Source organism: Aythya fuligula, chromosome 2, assembly GCF_009819795.1.
Source record: "Aythya fuligula isolate bAytFul2 chromosome 2, bAytFul2.pri, whole genome shotgun sequence".
NCBI classification, from domain to species: Eukaryota; Metazoa; Chordata; class Aves; order Anseriformes; family Anatidae; genus Aythya; species Aythya fuligula.
The window spans coordinates 75,610,475-75,630,856 of record NC_045560.1 but is presented as its reverse complement, the minus strand read 5'-3'; positions in this window follow the sequence as shown (position 1 = coordinate 75,630,856).

Genomic DNA, 20,382 nt, shown 5'->3' with positions numbered 1-20,382 from the left:
CAATCTATCTTCCTTAAACAGTATGGGTGAAAAGAGGATCTACAGCATTTTGAAACAAAATTCTGAGGTCAAGTCTACACAAGAGGAAGGGAGTAGACAGACATTACTTTGAAGTAAGATTTATTATCTGAACAATATGTATTTGTATTGTGATAGCATAGCCAAAAAGAAATTTTCTTTGGTATGCCCTCATAGGGCAGAGCTCCTGCATATGCAACAGCTTAAGTCACTGCACCATGCAGGCTGACCACCACGACAGGCTGTGGCGTGGCATTCTCCCCTTAACTCCCAGCTCCAAATCCTGCTGAACAAGTGATTATACCACAGACTCACACAACCACAGATAAAAGGGAGCAAAGAATGCAAGCATTGTACATACAAGGACTAAAAACATTCTAGCAACTAATAAAATAACTCCAAAGGGAAAATCCTGAATCCTTTTCTGTCACTAGAACATGAGCTGAGCACATGCTCCTCATGAGTACCGGACTCATTTTAACTGATTTGAAAGGACTGAGCACAGGGACTAAGGAAAGGACCACACAAAGAAGCCCCATATGCTCGGTGTGGATGTGGACACACTGTCAGCTGACCTGCAGACTGATAACCCACCTGTCATGATTAAGGAGGTATTGGGGAGGTATTGGGGAGGCAAGGACAATCCCCAGACATGGACTGTATATCTCGAAACAAGACACTGGAACTCATGATAAGGAAGCAGCAGACAGACAGAGAAACAAACGTAAGGACTATAAATCTCAAAACTGGACATTGGAATTCATTATAAAGATACAACAAACGGAAGAATTAGCAACAACCAGCTCTTGCAATTAAGAAACCTGCCAATTCAGCAGATTCCTGACCAAAGGTGAAAAGTACACTGTGAGGAAGACTCGGGGTCTTCCTCCCAAAGACCCCTGCCCACGTCCCAAAGACCCCTGCCCACAATTCTTGGAAGGCTCTACGCAGGCGCAAGGTGCCAAAAGGCTAATTAGCATGAGAAGCGAGGGAAGGCGGGGATAGGTAATGCATATGTATAGGTGCTTGTAGAATATTGATAGATTGATTGTATAAATTCAAGACTGCTTTCCGCTTTAGGTATGCACGATAGGTGGAGAGATCCCCCGTGCATCCAGCGCTGCAATAAAGAATATACCACTTAAAGGAATTTCGGCTTCGATCTTTGAATCAGTCAGCAGGGACACCCCTGACACTACCTGACAGTGAAGATGTGATTCAAGCCACCACAGCTTGAGCACGGTGTGAACATGATGGGGGAAACTGATCCTGGATCATAGGATGCAAATAAAAGGACTAATTCATGCACACATTACCTAGCTGCAGTAGATAAGAACGAGATAAACTTTTCTTTTTTTTTTTTTCCTCCCCTTTTTCCAGTTTTGCTTGGTTACATTTTCCGTAAGTGATTGCTTGGTAAATCCCAGAATATAAAAAGAACCCCAAGTGCCCTTTAACTGGTATGCCAAAATAAATAATATCTTTAAATATGTATTTTTTTAGGAAAGCCTTTTAGTCACCCTTCCTTTAGAGCAAAGAGTAACTGCTGTTACAAGGCCTCTATATCACAAGTGGAATACATCACATGAGATAAAGTAAAGAAGGAAATGCACAGCCACTATGATGATTTCAAATGCAATAAACAAGTACCATATAAATACGGCTTATATGGTACTAGCACACACTGAGCTTGCTCTAGTACATCCTGTTGTTCCAGCTTCTAACAGATTATTCTTCAGTATTAAATTAATGTAGCATTTTACTCTGCTGATGGGCTACAGTGTAGTAATCTCATTAACCTGCATCAAGCAGTTTTCCAAAATCTTCTAAGAAAACAGCACTAAAAAAAAAATAAATAAATAAAAAAGAAAAAGAAAAAAGAAGACATTCATCGAGTACATATAAATCTCGAAACAAGGAATGCAAGTCATAATTGTACATATGGCTGTACAGGGTAAATGCTAGTTAAGTGGATCACTTCTCGTGTAATCCAGACAGTTCTGTTGAACTATCTTCTCTTTATTACATTTAATTCCACTAACTTTTATGGCATATATAAATCTCTCTAGTGATAGTTTTTATATTTATTTCCATATCCCCCATTTAAAATAATAAATACCACTAGTATCAGGCCCTGCAGAACCTATTCAAAATACTCTCATTTGATTATGGTTTTCTTCAGCTGACACTTGTAGAGATTTGACAATAACAAGTTATTAATTAATTTAGTAATGGCCAATGCACTATCTAGTTATTATCAAAGGTTATCATAGAAGCAGAAAAAGTCACATTCTCTTTTTGTTATAGGTGAAACATGAGCCACTCTTACACAAATCACTATACAGTTAACTATAACACTTTTTCACATATGCTTACAATTTGAAGCAGTCTATACTTCATAATGCACAATGCCTGAAACAATGCATACAAAAACAAGGGCACAGAAGTTGTACATGTTATCTTATAATGGCAAAATTATTATATTAAGGAGTAATCTTCTAACTATGAAAGGACCCTGGGACTTGCTGTGATGGGATTTGAATTCTTCAAAAGTACCAGTATCTTTGTTTGCCCCTCTCCTTCCCTGTCATTTGAGGAGCTGAATTTATATTGCAGAGGCTTGAAAAGCAATTATAAATAACAGTTTACAGAATTAGGTCTTTCATTATTTCTCATCAGTTATATTTGCTCTAGAGTAATTGGTAACTGTGAAACTGTGCTGTTTTTTTTTTTTTTTTATACTTCATTTAAAGCCTGTGAGTCACCATACCTAAGAACCTGAAGAATAAGGCACAATTCCAATGTATTAATATACTTGTTTCACTTTTAGTTCCTGTGTCCAGTTTTATTTATCACAATTGTCATAATTATGCAGCTATACAGACATTTTAGTTACATTGCAACAGTTGTTGTAAACCTGCCCTAGTAACCCTATTCAGTTTCCATATGATACAGATATGTGAACATTTAGTTCTTGATTTTAAATATAGAACATGCATTTGATATGACTGTCATCTAGTAATTCTTCCTTTTTTAGTTCTTTAAGCAAGTGAATGCAGCATGAATAAAACTCAAGATTCTAGTAATTTCTGTATGTATTTACATATTCATTTCTGTCAGTTACATTAAGTCAAATATGCCCTACAGTAAGACAAATTGTCCTCAAGCAGAGATTTGATGTGAAGTCCAACTCATGACTCTCCTGGACACCAAAGCTGTTTTTTTTTTTGTTGTTGTTGTTGTTGTTTGTTTGTTTTTTGTTTGTGTTTTTTTTTTTTTTCAGGCAAAGCTACCTTGTCCTCTGTATGCAATATAGCCATGGGCTGGCATTATAGAACAGAATGAGGAAGTTACCCTAGGAAATATGGATAACAGAGTCAGAGCCCCTGTTGTTTATGCGTTTCAATTCTCTGTTGTCAGTGCCAGGAGATGCCTTTAAGCATACAGATCAGCCTGAGCATTAGAATACTTGAATACTTGAGATCTGAAGTTATACTTCCCTAAATAAAAATCTCATTTTTTTCCACCGGTCTATGTAATTTATTTCTTTCCCCAGTATCGTCTAGCATTTTAGTCTACTGTTACACCGTTAACATAATGAGGGCATTCCTTTCCCATGAAACTTCCAGAAACTACAGTAACAAGAACAACCGTTCTTGTTTTTCCCCCTAAAGTTTGCTAAATATACAACTGAAATAGATTTTGTTAATATGCATGATAACTGATATTCTAGGTACTTGCACTAAATAGTGTTTAATTTCAGGAAAATTACAAATAGTAGGTACAGTGGAAGTACACTGCCATCTTAAAAAGTTGAATACCAACTATGTATGCATCACTGCACTTTAATATACGCTACAACATTTAAAATAAGCATTAAATATTGGAATCCATTGTATATTACTAATATATTGGGTACATTAAGATTGCTGTTTGGATGTAATAGTTCTCGACATCTGAGCCAACTCAAGCTTCGATGGATCATTATACTGTTTATAAAAGTGCTGTCTTATAGCTCATAAACACTTACAATCTGTTAAAATAAATGCCAAAGGTCTTCCAACTACTGATTTCACCTTTTTCCCCTAAAATTGTATCATCATTATCTTTTCTGATTCCTTTACTTACATCCATCAAAAATACCATGGAAAAAAAGGCAGTTTGGGGACATGCAATCTATTTTCAATATGTCTCATCACATACTTACGATACAGTACATCAAATGATGTCTTTTAAAAAGTGTGGTGGGTTGACCTCGACTGGCTGCCAAAGTCTCACCCAGCTGTTCTTTCGCTCCCCCTCCTCAGCAGCACAGGGGGAGAACATTAGATGGAAAACCTCATGGGCTGAGATAGAGACAGCACTCACCACTTACCATCCCAGGCAAAACACACTCAGCCTGGGGAAAAGTACTAATTTACAGCCAGTTAAAAATAGACCTGAATGGAGAGAAACAGAGCCCCTCCCCCCCATCCCCCTCCCCCCCCCCCCCCAAAAAAAAAAAAGTTAAGCACCTTCCTCCCACATACTGCCATTTTACCAGGCTCAACTTTACTCCTCCACCTTCTGTCTCCTACTTCCTCCCCACCAAGCAGCGCACTCACACCTTTCCTCTGCTCCAGCGCCGCCTCCTGCCCAGGGGCTGCAGGGGGATCTCTGCTCCGGCTCCTGGAGCCGCTCCTGCTCTCCTCATCATCATTCCCCCCCCCGGTGCCAGCAGGGCTGTTTGTCCCCGTTTCTCTCTCTTTCTTGCTGCCGGCTGCCGGGCAGTGCGGTGCCCTCCTTTCTTCCCCAGGCTGTCCCTGAGGCGAGGCGCCGCCATCTTGCCTGCTGGGCCCAGCCGTGCCCTGCTGTTGGAGCCGGCATGGGGAAGCCCCGGCATTGCCCCGTGCAGCAACAACACAGCCACCCATGTCATGCAAAACGTTACAAAAAAAAAAAAAAAAAAAAAAAAAAAAAAAAAAAAAAAAAAGTCAATATATGTAGTGTGTAAGTTTAGCACTATAATGAATGCCAAGCTGCAGTTTCAAAATTCAAAGGAAAAAATATTTCTGTAGCAATCTCAATGGTTTGCATCCTGACGCTCCCTGGACCCAGTTCTCCCTTCACACCTCTTTCTCTTTGTCTTTTCACATGTATCTCCTTCCTTTTTTCTTCTTTTCCTCATTTACGACATTGTTAGAACAGAAATAACTTGTATTGGTTGAGATACGTGCTGTTTTGATAATATTTTGTTATTAAATTTAAAAAGTATTATTATTAACGTCTAGCTGTCTTTATTGTTTTGTATATATATATATATTTATGAAATAAGAAGAGAAAAATAAACCCTCTTTTTACAAAGAAAGAACTTTATTAAATACTATTCCAGGATGGCTTTAGCAAATCTTTGCATTTTAAATCTTTTTGACAGGCTCTTAAAATAATCTGGTTATTGGTAGGGTATAATTATATCAGTCTACCATCAATTTTCACTTACACTGCTGCAGTTCACCAGAATTAAATGGATTATATGTGATCATTAAGAACTGCTAAATTTAATGCCATATTGGGAGGTAAATTACCTTACTCATATTTTAAGCCTTGGTGAGTACCTTAGAGATGGTGCAAGTCAAACTATCAAACTACTCAAACACAGCATGGGAGACAGCTCTTTGTGCCTGCAGAAATCACCACCTTGTGATTTCTTCACTTGGGCCTGTGAAAGTTTCCAGACTCTTGTTCTTTGGGGTTATTTTCTAATTTTAATGCTCTTGTATTATTTATTTATTTATTTATTTATGAGAAAGGTGAAAAGGCATATCAAAGGCAAATGTGTTGTAATACTTTAGTATTTTCAGATTGGAGATGCTAAACTGTATTAGTAAGAATGGTCGTTGCAGTGTAGCAGTAATTGCCTTCCTTTTTCAGACACACTTCATTTGATTCAGAATGTATGTTGTTTGGAAAGAGATGGCATTTTCTACTTCCGTTTTTTTTTTTTGTTTGTTTGTTTGTTTGTTTGTTTTTTGAGGAGTGGATAGGGACTGGAGAGGGACAAACATTCCAGCTTCAGAAGCAAAACTCTCCTTGATTTTATACTTGTTAAAATTAATCTATCACATCTGCGGTGATGCTTTGTGCAAGCATAAATAATTATGAAAATAAGGTTTATCTTTACACAGACTTTCTTTACAAAAACATGATTAATCACAACTTTCTTGTGCATTTTAGTATAAGTTCTACCAGCTTTGTAAAATCCTTTAACCTACCTATGAAAATTATCGAAGTAGAAAGACTGGAAAATGTAATAACAGAAGGAAACACCAAGTTTAAAAAAAAAAAAAAAATTGGAATGAAAACAAGATAGAATAAGTAACAGGTCATTTGGGGAGAAAAATTTCTATTGGAAAACCAATCAGCATTTTCGGATTAACATTCTAAAAACCTTCCCATATTACCTGCATTTTCATCTTAGACTTGTGTTCTTTTATCAATGTGATTCAGAATCAAAATTCAGTCCTAAAACTTGGAAGGCGAAATTGAATCTGAATTAGTTGCTGATAGGAACCCTATTCATTTAACATTTGAGTTTATCCTTGTTTCTAATAATATAGGAGGATTATTTCATTAAATTAAAAAGAAATCTGTATGTTATGGATACATGCTATGCATGCAATTAGAGCTGGTTTAATATTTGGAAAATGCTTGTTGCTACTTTAGTATCTTAATGTTATACAAATTATAATAACTTTGAACTGATTCTTAACTGCCTGGGTCTCAATGCTAGCAGGGCTTTCAGGCTGCTTTTCAGTACTCTTCAATGCTCATACTGAGTAAGTGCCTTTGATGAAGTATAATGAATCCTATAGTGGGTATTAAGTAGACTTAGTGACTTTAATTATTGATTTTATAGCATATAATTCAATGTGATATACTTAAAAGTTAGTTAGCTAATTGATATTAACTGGGGATACTGAAATAAATGATGAAATACCATGTAGACTTCAAAAAAAAATCAACCTGGCTTGTAATATTCTCTGAAAAAATAATAATATATACATGCATATGTATATATATATGCATATATAAACATATATATACATATGTTTGCTAATTACAAGCTACACAAGACATCTAAATACCTCCAGCATTCAAAACTTATACTATATATGTTATTATTTTTAATATAAACGTAACATTTCAGCTTAAAAAGTGTCTAGAAGGAAAATGTTATGTTTTTTGGTGTCTCTTTGAACTGTGTTGAGAAAATGGAAAGGACGTGGATGCACTGAGTAGACAGAAAAGGTAGGCAAACCTAGGAAGAGAGTCAGGTGATGGCAGTTTGTATATGCTTCTCACATATGTTTGCTTTGATAGAAGTTTAAATAAAATACTGTGGTTTAGCACACCATTGTGTCTGAGATCACAGTCAGTATCATTCATAAGAACTTATTCCAAACCTGAACAGAAACAGGAGACATTGTTGTTGGACCAAAAGGGAAAAGGAAAAAAATAAAATAAAATCCAGAAATGGAAAACAGAATTGTTGTGATTATACAGGCTCCATGTGTCACCAGGCACAAACCAGACCTACTTCTCAGAACAAGTGCATGTATGTGAATGCACATATAGGCTTACAGTTAAGTTATATAACTTAAATTTGAGATATGTCAACTTGTGAAACTTTGTTGTGACTTTTTTTTAGGTTGCCATTATTGATTATCATCCTTAAAATACACTGTCACCATGGTTACTTCCTACTGCTGATTGTTTAATAGCTAAATAATTTGTTTATCACACAGAATCACAGAATTTCTAGGTTGGAAGAGACCTCAAGATCATCGAGTCCAACCTCTGACCTAACACTAACAGTCCCCACTAAACCATATCCCTAAGCTCTACATCTAAACGTCTTTTAAAGACTTCCAGGGACGGTGACTCCACCACTTCCCTGGGCAGCCTGTTCCAATGTCTAACAACCCTTTCGGTGAAGAAGTTCTTCCTAAGATCCAACCTAAAACTCCCCTGGCACAACTTAAGCCCATTCCCCCTCGTCCTGTCACCAGGCACGTGGGAGAACAGACCAACCCCCACCTCACTACAGCCTCCTTTAAGGTACCTATAGAGAGCAATAAGGTCGCCCCTGAGCCTCCTTTTCTCCAGGCTGAACAAGCCCAGCTCCCTCAGCCGCTCCTCGTAGGACTTGTTCTCCAGGCTCCTCACCAGCTTCGTCGCCCTTCTCTGCACCCGCTCAAGCACCTCGATGTCCTTCCTGTAGCGAGGGGCCCAAAACTGAACACAGTACTCGAGGTGCGGCCTCACCAGAGCTGAGTACAGGGGGACAATCACCTCCCTAGCCCTGCTGGTCACACTGTTCCTGATACAAGCCAGGATGCCGTTGGCCTTCTTGGCCACCTGAGCACACTGCTGGCTCATATTCAGCTGACTGTCAACCAATACTCCCAGGTCCTTCTCCACCAGGCAGCTTTCCTACCACTCATCTCCCAGCCTGAAGCGCTGCTTGGGGTTATTGCGCCCCAGGTGCAGGACCCAGCACTTGGCCTTGTTGAACTTCATAAAGTTGGTCTCAGCCAACTCAGCCTATCCAGATCCTCCTGCAGAGCCTTCCTACCCTCAAGCAGATCGACACACGCACCTAGCTTGGTGTCATCTGCAAACTTACTGAGGGTGCACTCGATGTCCTCATCCAGATCATCAATGAAGATATTAAAGAGGACAAGCCCCAGCACCGAGCCCTGGGGAACGCCACTAGTGACCAGCCTCCAACTGGACTTGACTCCATTCACCACGACTCTTTGGGCCTGGCTATCCAGCCAGTTTCTAACCCAACGAAGCGTGCGCCAGTCCAAGCCAAAAGCAGCCAGTTTCTTGAGGAGAATGCTGTGGGAGACGGTGTCAAAAGCTGTGGGAGACGGTGTCAAAAGCCTTGCTGAAGTCAAGGTAGACCACATCCACAGACTTTCCCTCATCCACCCAGCACGTCACTTTGTCATAGAAGGAGATCAGGTTTGTCAAGCAGGACCTGCCTTTCATAAACCTATGCTGACTGGGCCTGACCGCCTGCTTGCCCTGCAAGTGCTGCGTGATGACTCTCAAGAGGATCTGCTCCATGAGCTTCCCTGGCACTGAGGTCAAACTGACAGGCCTATAGTTCCCCGGGTCTGCCCTCCAGCCCTTCTTGTAGATGGGCGTCACATTTGCTAGCCGCCAGTCGACTGGGACCTCCCCCGATAGCCAGGACTGCTGATAAATGATGGATAGTGGCTTAGCCAGCTCCTCTGCCAGTTCTCTCAGTACCCTTGGGTGGATCCCATCCGGCCCCATCGACTTGTGCACATCCAAGTGCCGTAGCAGGTCGCCAACCATTTCCTCGTGGATAGTGAGGGCCACATTCTGCTCCCCATCCCCTTCCACCAGCTCAGGGTACTGGGTATCCAGAGAACAACCGGTATTGCCGCTAAAGACTGAGGCAAAGAAGGCATTAAGCACCTCCGCCTTTTCCTCATCTTTTGTAACAAGGTTTCCCCCCACATCCAGTAAAGGATGGAGATTCTCCTTAGTCCTGCGTTTTGCGTTGACGTATTTGTAAAAAGATTTTTTGTTGTCTTTAACAGCAGTAGCCAGATTGAGCTCCAGATGAGCTTTGGCCTTTCTAATTTTGTCCCTGCACAGCCTCGCAACATCCTTATAGTCCTCCTCAGTGGCCTGCCCTCTTTTCCAAAGATTATAAACCCTCTTTTTTCTCCTAAGCTCAAGCTGCAACTCTCTGTTGAGCCAGGCTGGTCTTCTTCCCCGACAGCTCATCTGTGGGCACACGGGGATAGACCGTTCCTGTGCCATTAAGATTTCCCTCTTGAAGAGCGCCCAGCCTTCCTGGACTCCTCTGCCCTTCAGAACCGCCTCCCAAGGGACTCTACCAACCAGTGTCCTGAGCAGCCCAAAGTCAGCCCTCTGGAAGTCCAATACAGCGGTTTTACTGTTCCCCTTCCTGGCCTAGCCAAGAATAGTGAACTCCACCATTTCGTGGTCACTCTGCCCAAGACAGCTCCCGACAATCACATCCTCCACCAGTCCTTCTCTGTTTGTGAACAGAAGGTCTAGTGGGGCGCCACCCCTGGTAGGCTCACTAACCAGCTGTGTCAGGAAGCTATCTTCCACGCTCTCCAGAAACCTCCTAGACTGCTGTCTCTGGGCTGTGTTGTGCCTCCAGGATATGTCAGGGAAGTTGATGTCCCCCACGAGAACAAATGCCAATGATTTCGCAACTTCTATCAGCTGCCTGTAGAGCTCCTCATCCACCTCCTCATCCTGGTTCTGCAGTCTATAACAGACCCCGACCAGGACGCTAGCCTTGTTGGCCTTCCCACCGATCCTAACCCAAAGGGACTCAACCTTGTCATTCCCAGCCTCGAGTTCCACAACATCGAAAGATTCTCTAATACAGAGAGCCACACCACCACCCCTTCTGTGCTGCTTGTCCCTTCTGAAGAGCCTATAGCCAGGCATTGCAGCACTCCAGTCATGAGAGTGGTCCCACCACATCTCCATGATGGCAACCAAGTCATAGCCTGCCTGCTGCACGATGGCTTCCAGCTCCTCCTGTTTGTTACCCATGCTGTGTACATTGGTGTAGATGCACTTCAGCTGGGCCATTGCCTTATCCCCCGGCCTTGCCAGTGTTCCCCTTGGCACAGCTCCAACAAGCCTTGTTTCAGTCCCATCCCCCATCTTACCTAGTTTAAGGCCCTCTCAATGAGCCCTGCCAGCTCCTGGCCCAGGATCCATTTTCCCCTTAGAGATAGGGACCTGTCTGCGGCCATCAGGCTGGGTGCCGAGTAAAGCGCCCCATGGTCAAAAAAAACAAGATTTCTGGCTGGCACCAGCCTCTGAGCAATGTGTTTATCAGGTGGGCTTTCTGTTTCCTGTCAGTACCCCTCCCTGCCACCGTAGGGATAGATGAAAACACCACCTGTGTTTTATCTCATAGTTCTTTCATTTCAGCCCCAGAGAGGATTTCAGGTTTGAACCAATCTGTCTCCCACCAGCACTGTTATTCCTGAAAACTGGACGTGGGTGCCCTTTAACAACCCTCCAAAATTCTTAATGTTAGCAGTGAGAGGGAGATCTGACACAGGTCTTTCTACCAAAGGAGCAGGTCTAGTGTGAAATCTGTAGCCTAAGGTTAGGCAGTTTTAGAACACCTTGCTCTCTGGACAAGCCACTGCTGCAAATTTACCTTGATTTCTTTCATGTTTCCCTTGGATAAAAGGATTTCTCAAAGTTGACAATGTTTTCCTTACATTTTTCAAGGTGTTAAATGGCTGCTCAGGTGGCAAATTTCCTGGTAATATTAATAGTTAAAATAGTTAAAATTTCAGTTTTAGTAATTACCTGATAGACAGATGAGAATTGGCAGCAGTGCATGAGCCTGTAGCTCTCCAAAGGAGTTTATAAACACACCTTCACTGACTGCTAAGACAGTTTTACAACACTGAACAGGAAGGAGCAACAGTAATGAGTACCCAGTTACTATTTGTGAAAATACCAGTGTGCACAACATAATTTGAAATCCTTTTTGTCTTCCCCTTGTTGGCTACAAGTTTCATAGTAAACCCCATCTCTTTCTGAACTTTCTGAAGCCTCTGAACTTCAGAAATCAGCAGCAATCTGTTAGCCTGACAATTAGCAGAACACCAAAATCAATGGGTGACAAATAACTGTTACTTGTAGGGGGAATTATCTTGCAGCTCTGATTTTTAGCAAAATCTCCTGCACATCTGTAATGTAGCTCCACATGGGATTACAATGTCATTTCAGAAAGTCGATTTGGCATGTCAGAGGCCCAGGCTGTGACCCATGATAACATCCCATCATGAGCAGGCCAGAAGTGAACTATTAATGTTATTACTGTCCAGCACCAAGGTCAAAATAGAACATCAGAAAATTTATTTTTTTTTTCCAGCTTTGATTTGATTTCTTTTAGTTGAAGGCTTACTGAGATTCAGAAATGTTCACACCTTCAATTTTTCTGCATGACTTCAGCTTCTATATATTCATAGACAAAACCTTTAAAGGCCTGGCACTTTTACTTATGCAATTACTTTAAAATTGTCTAATGATGCTGAGTGGAACTGTTGGCAAAGAGGACAGCTTGTTTATTTATTCAGCACAAAATTATTCTTCTGCTTTGAAATTGGGTATATTGCACTTTTATCTGATAGCTTACTGTTTACTCTAACAAATGTCTGCTTTTTTCCCATTTCATCTTATATTTTGAAACTGTACTAAAATGTTTTCTGAAATTAACATCTCATTAGAACCTTGGCAGGTAAAAAAGTAAAGTGTTGCTACAGTTCTGTTCTAATAGCATAATGCAAAGTATTGCTATAGGTCAGAAAAAAAAAATGGTCAGTTTAATCCACTGGTATTATGATTTTGAAGTGGCAGATTTTGAAATGTTTTAATTATCTTGCCCATATGTTTAAATGTTCACTGGCTTAAGGCCAGAAAGAAATACACTGTAGCTGAAACACTGCTAAATAGAATGCGCTGAATATTCTTCATATGAATACTGAACCACTTATAGTGATAATTTAAATTTCATCTCTGTCAACTCACAGCCCATCAAAATTATTTAGAAGTAGAGTCTGTCTACCTCTGTGGAACTGAATCACGCAGAAAAATAAAAATACTTCACTACCACTTGAGAAGTCTAAAGTCTAGTGAGATCTGCCATTCCTAGAATCAGGAATTTCACCGTACTATTACTAATATACAGATTTCTCCATAGCTACTGATAATTCCAAATAGGAGAAAAATACAGGCAAATATCTGTTGGATAGAAGATCTTTGCTTTATGAATATGCTATATTCTTTAGGTATGCAAAAGCATAAAAACATGCAAATTAACATGGGAAACAAATTAACACCAGGGTCCCAAGTTGCACCAGGAGAGGTTTAGATTGGACATTAGGAAGAACCTTTTCATGGAGAGAGTAGTTAAGTATTGGAAGGGGATGCCCAGGGAAGTGGTGGAGTCCCCATCCCTGGAGGGGAAGAAATGTGTGGATATGGCACTAAGGGACAAGGTACAGCGATGGGATTCAGTAGGTCAGGTTGATGGTTGGACTTAGTGATCTTAAAGGTCTTTTCCAACCTAGATCTATTGTTACAATGTGAATCAGTTCTATTGAAATGCAAACAAGATTTTCTTCAAAAACAACATAATACAAAGTTTAAGTCAGTAGCGGTGTGATTTCTTTTGTTTGAAACTGCACTAACTAGACCTCTTGAGGATTGGAATTTTTTAGATTGTGTTACTTGTGCACTTTTTCCTTCAGCAATTGCCATTACTGCAAGAATGAGATTTCTAATTCAACAAACACTGTGTAAAAAGCGAACAGTATAGTGCAACTTTGACCTTTTCAGTGTTCTTTGTTTTAATGGCTGTTCATGTACCCTGCTTTGACAGCTCTTACAAACCAAGGATAAAAGAGAAGATGGTCAACCAATCACATTACATTTTAAAAGTCAGAGTGCATATTTAGGCTTTATGAGGTATTCATGTTCTATATACTTATTTTAAAGAAAATGAAAAATTGCAGAAAAATCTTGAAAAAAAAAGTTCATTTTTTTGTTGGAAAAGGTTTATTACAAGTAATTTCCAAATTAAAGCGTACTTTCTTGCAAGAAACATACTCATTGTGATGAAAATATTAATGTAATTTGTTTGAAGAAGTAATGCATATGGAGATGAAGCTGAAAAGAAGTGTTGAAGGTTACAAAACATGAAATGGCAAAATGAATCTCAGAAGCCTCACGTCATGGTGGTTGAAAAAGCTCTTTTAAGAGTGGTCTTGCTGTCAGTTTGAAATACAATTAAACTTATCTTGTATTTATGGCATTACTCTGTTACTACTATGTAAGGAAGAACATTTTTTTACTGTGTATGTATATATATATTTATATGTTAGTTAAGAGATTAGTAACAAACACTACATTTGAGAATGCAATTCATTTAATCCTAAGGTAGATATTTAAAATAAATCAGATTAATTATACTTTGAAAGTGCTTGTTTTTATTCATTGACTGAAAAGGTAGTTCAGATGATTAGCCTGGACAAAAATGCCAATATTTCACACTTTAAAATTAGGCAGGATGAATCCTGATTTTTAATATAAAAGCTTAGAAATTTAGACCATAGTTAATCAAGCCTATCTATATTTCCATTCATACATTTTACCACAAAAAATGATTTGGTTTCTTTTTCCCATTACTTTCACTGGAGGAGTGTTTCAGAACCTCACTACCCTAGTGGATATGTTTTACCTATGCTTTTTTTGTTAACCAGTCTTCCCCCATAAACTCCTACGTTAAGCACTGTTTTCCCCAAATAAGAACACATGAAAACTTTTGCTCAGGTCAGTACTTTTTGCTATTTCAATTTCTAATGCTTAAACATACACTGAAGTTATTCAACAATTCTGATGTTACTGTCCTAGAATATAAGACAGTAGAATATAAGAATATAACAAGAATATAAGAATATAACAAATATTTTTTTGTTGATATAAATTCTTTTCAGTGTTCTTTAATTTTGGCTTCTCTTCCTTGCCCCACCCACCCCTCCATCCCCATTCTAATAAGTAGTATCATCTGGATAATATCATTCAAGATGATCTGAATTAAAATTCAACATGTTTCATCCAACTTTTATCTCAAAAACTTTCCAGATTTTGCAACAAACTAGGCATCTGGTGCTTCCAGTTCCCATGCTTCTAATAAGGCACGCTATCTAGGGATGATTCTTTGATTCAATGGGTTAAGAGCTCTCCCTGAGTGAACATATAAATTCCTTGTTAGCTGAAGTGAAAATCTGTGTTGTGTTTTGTTTGTTTTAAGAATGTATTTCCCATCTAATGAAAATTCTGTAAATTAGTTGCCTTGTGTCCTCATACCATAGCCAGTAATCTCAATTTAAATCCTGTCAATATATGATTCATCTCCAGTGCAGGGCAAAGACCCCAGTAAGATACTGGGTGGCTTTATGAACTTTATCATCTACCTAACAAAATTTTAATTGTTGTATGTAGAAATTTCTTTTCTAGGAAGGTTAAGTTTAGAAGATGATAAGATTCTGCTTTGGAACACTATGATATGAACTAAAGCTGCTTGATAAAAAATACCTACTCAGGATTATATACTTCTCCTGAAACAGTTTTAATTGAATTCCCTTATTTGCCATTTTGAAACAATCACAGAATCACAGAATCACAGAATTGTAGGGGTTGGAAGGGACCTCAAAAGATATTGGGTCCAAACCCCCTGCCAAAGCAGGTTCCTTAGAGCAGGCTGCCCAGGAAGGCATCCAGATGGGCCTTAAATATCTCCAGAGAAGGAGGCTCCACAACCTCCCTAGGCAGCCTGTTCCAGTGCTCCCTCACCCTCACCGTGAAGAAGTTCTTTCTCATGTTGGTGTGGAACTTCCTGTGCTCCATTTTGTGGCCATTACTCCTTGTCCTGTCCCTGCAAACCACTGAAAAGAGGTTGGCCAAATCCCTCTGTCTCCCACACTTAAGATACTTGTAGACATTAATAAGACCCCTCTCAGTCTTCTTTTCTCCAGGCTGAACAGACCCAGGTCTCTCAGCCTTTCTTCATAAGGAAAATGCTCCAGGCCTCATATCATCTTTGTGGCCCTCTGCTGGGCCACCAATCACCACCCTCTGAGCTTGGCCAGCCAGCCAGTTATCAACCCACCTTACTGTCCACTCCTCTATCCCACACTTTCTCAGCTTTGCTAGCAGGATGTCATGGGAGACAGTATCAAAAGCCTTGCTAAATTCAAGGTGCCATAAACTTTTTATATCAAAGGCTCTTAAGGTCATCTGCAATATTTACTTTGCACTAGCAAACCATGTGTCCATATCAGAATTTAAACTTCTTTCTGTCAAAAGCATCGACCTGTCTCTAGAACCACTGTCAAAATGATCCATGCATTGCCTTGTCTCAAGTGTTTCTGGTGGCATTAACTGACTTGTGTTATAATCTGAAGGGAGACAAATAAAACCCTGACACATAACATTTCTGTAATTAAATGCATAACAATAAGAAATTGATAGAAATACATTTTATATATTTTGAACTACTACTACATAACATGAACTTCCAATGATCCTGTGACAAGAACATACGCCACACAGGATGAAAATATGCTATGATTGTCAAGAAAATACGTATGAGAAAACTTAGTAAGCAGCCATCTCCTCAAGAATATCAATTGAACAGTCATAAGCTTATAGCAGAAGCCTTGGAAGTGCTGTCTTAGGATGACACCAGAGATTCTTAAGGTGTAAACAAATGCAAATTGGAGAGGAACAAGATTTAAAACTGGTCACTCATATTCTGTACTGTACTGCTATGTGCACTTATTATTATTAATGGCAATTGGAATTTCAGCATTTGGCTAAGATTTTGTTGTCTGTGTTTGACCTGTCTTTGAGGAGGGGCTATTAAGACTGGGTGCAACAGTTCTTCTCTGTGGCAGTTTAAGACTACACGTAAATCGGTTATCTACTGTACAGTAAGTAATTCTCTTCAAAATTCCAGACAAAGTGATAAAAAATGCATATCCAAGATACAGTCGAGAATATATTGAGTTTCTTTAAATAAGATGCAGGTCTTTTGACATCTTTTCATTATGTCCTATCATAAGTGAATAATACTGCAGCCCAGTAATTATAATTTTGCCATCACTAGCAGAAGCCCTTCAACTCTGCAGTGCCACAGAGGGTACGGGGCCTGGTGTCACTGGCCACCCCAGCTGACTGGGGATGAGTTACTCTTACCTCCCAGGGTGAGCTGGGGCTGTGCAATACCACTGGTATGGGCCATGATGAGGAAAAGGTAACACACCTAACTGGGCCCAAAACTGAGGAGGAAGGGACTCTGCCCATGAACATCAGTCTCCTCCCACTGAAGTCCTGAGAATGCCAAAAGCTAGTGATTCTTCTGCCACTGTCCTGAGGGAGGACAACTGTAATGTATTCGCTGTACTAGTTTGGATTATGATTACTATGGCAACTAGACTAATGATAACTGCTTATTTTATTTTGTTTAGATTGATTAGATTTGCTAACAAATATTTGACTCCATACAGAAGGTTTTTTCCCTTTTTGCTCACAAGTTTAAGTGTAACATTCGTAAGTCACACATATTTATCAAAAAAAAAAAAAGGAAAAAACAACCTTCACCAGCAATAATCTGTCCAGATAATATAGTAATGGTCTCTTACACCAGCCCATTACATGTCCTCTTGGGAGCCTTCAGGGAATTGTCAGGGAATGATGAAAAGATTGTATATCTTCTTTTAACAATATTTTTTTTGGGGGGGGGAACCACCGGTAATATGAGAGAAATACATGGTTTTAATAGAAAATATTGCAAGTATCATGTATAAGATATACGTATACATATATTGTCATACCTATCCTGATTATAATATCTCAAAGTGCTACAGTTACATTACAGTTAATAACCATTATCAACTTGGGAATTTATCTTGTAAGAGGCACAGAATTTCCCTGTAGGGACACAGAAATAACAAGTTATTCTGGAAGAAGGCCATGGAGTAAGGTAAAGTAAGGTAAGGTAAGGTAAGGTTAAGGTAAGGTATGAAAAAAACAGCATAACATCACATTATATAAAATAAATTAGAACACAACACAATGGAAAATAAGGTTGTCAACCACCACAGTTGCAGCTTTCACTTGATATGAATGTTTACCTCATTTCCTATAATATGGTGAGATTTCAAAAAAAGTGGGGAATTCTCATTAATCATCTGAAGAATTATAACAGCTTTATAGCTGCAGTAGAGTCAAACAGACATGATGTTGCCCCTATGCTCAGAAAAGATGAGGGAGATGAAATGGAGAAAAAAAATCTTATGGTTGGCCTTCCTTGAAGAGTAAATAAACAGGTCTGTGAAATAAATAATTAAATAAAGTATAATAATCAAATAAATATTGTATATATATATACATATGTATATACATGTATAAACAAAACACCACAATATAAAAACAAAACAAAGCAAAGGTATTCTACAACTGTGTTATAACGTGTGAGTTCTTCTGTCTAAAACCAGGCTGGACTGCTGTATTTTCAATGGAATATAAGGTCTGATAACTGTTTTTTTTTTTTTAATTCTAAGTAGAAACCCAGCTTTCTTGTTTCTCTCCTTTATCTTAATGTGATTGTAGCACAGACCAAAGCTTTCAAAAGATCAGTACAGTTCCCTGAAAGGAGAGCTAATAAGAACCATCTGCCCTAGTCCCTGTTTTCCCTCTGAAATTCATTGACAATTACTAATATCATAGGTTCTTTGAGTTAAGCTTCAGACTTGGGTTTGATATAAGAAATTTACCTCTGTTTTCCTTGCTACAATACTTTATGTCAAAGTAAGTCACAGATGGTGAGTTATGCTTTTATATTCCTGTAACATCAACTTAGAGCCAAAATTGGCCTTAAGAAAAGTTATGGACCTACATTTGAAACTTATTGGAACTGAGCTTCTTTGCCAGCTCCATTAAGTTCTTTAAATAAGGTCCATAATTAAAGTCAAAGACATATCTACACATACTTTCAGAGAGTGCCAGTTATTTCTCCCTCTGGGAGCTAGTGGTTACATTATAGATTTGCACTGTTCAGAATTACTGTATTAGAGGTGGTCATGTATCTATTGACTTTATGTCTAGATGGAAGAACTGAAGGCTATTACAATTATTGAAGTGTAGTGGAAGAAATGAAAGCAGTTTGACTAGTCTTTCAGGACTTACACGTGTGTTATCTTGCACCTTTTACAACATATATCCATAGAATGTAAAGTGTCTCTCAGCTGGATTGTAACTGTTACTGGCAGCCTTCACAAAGTACATTCAAGAACTAAGTGGAAGAGGGGCATGTTCTGCATCTTTGGTTTTGTCCTGTACATTTCTGCTTTAGATATCTAGATATAATATAATAACTTATTTTAGATACTTCAGAAACCAGAGAATATGCCAATGTCTAGAGGGCTGCAAAGATAATGAAATAAAAACAACTTTAAACTTGTTAAACACTGAAGATTTAATACTTACTTTTAACTCATCTTAACAAATATTTTTAATTAATAAATAATGAAAAATATTTTTCAGACACAATGGCATTTTGAATGCTCAGCTTTTTAATGATACCCAAACTCGGCATTTGAAACTCTGGTTGTGCCTACCAACTCTGAAAGCTCAGTGAATGTTTTATAGCTGACAGTTATAGTTGGCCAACACATTAAAATGTCAACATGAGTTTATCTATGATCAATGCCATTGAGATTACTCTGCATACTTTTTCTTTAGGTTGGAAATTAGCCAGTTTTGTCTTTTACGATTATAGCTGAACTGCAAAAGTGACAAGAAAGCTTTGGTATGCCACTAAAACCAAGGAAGGATTTGTGTGTATGTGTGTGTTATATGAATGTCTGAAAGAAACAGTGCAATCTTGGTCTTGTTGTTTGTTTGTTTGTTTGTTTGTTTTTATACAAATGTAATGGGCCTTACATGTATGTTTAGTATAGGGAAATAAATGAATGTATGTCATTCGTTCCTTTACAGACAGAATTTTATGGCAAAATTTGATATATAATGCCTGTCATTTTGCAGGTGATTTGTTTTGGTGGTGGTGCCTGCTTGGTTTTCTGCACACTTAAGTGGAAAACCTGTAACCTGAATTCTGTCTGGGATATATCCATGATGTCTTTAATATGTGTTTATTTGACAACAGTATATTTCAAATAGTTCAGCGTGTATGTTGGTGTATGTTTATGAAATGGAATATAATTTTTATTCTTTTTCAGAGTGCCAAGTATGTTTGGTTACTACTTTATGTAATAATTAGATGACGGTGTTGAAAAATAACCACAAAGAAACTTTTAAGGAAGATTTTTAACCTGATTGCTCTTGAGTAAATTGGATTAAGTTAGTGACAGCACATCAAAATAAGCCATCAGAGCATGTTTGATGATGTCTGTCTCCTTTTCTGAGTAAAAGGAAGTTTGACAGTCACATAGATTGCAAAAGTATCACTAGCACCCATCTTAGAAATTATCCTTTTTTCAGTCAAATTTATCTAAGAAAGTTATTTTTGCAAAACTACGTTTAATGGGAATCAATTTTGCATTTCTTAAAATTCCCTTACTCTAAGTCACTGAAAACTATTCCAGTAAACCATGTAATAGGATATTTACTATTGATGAGTAACATATTTTTCAAATTCCATACAAAAATCACATTTATAAGCATGAAAGCAATTCAAATGCAACATTT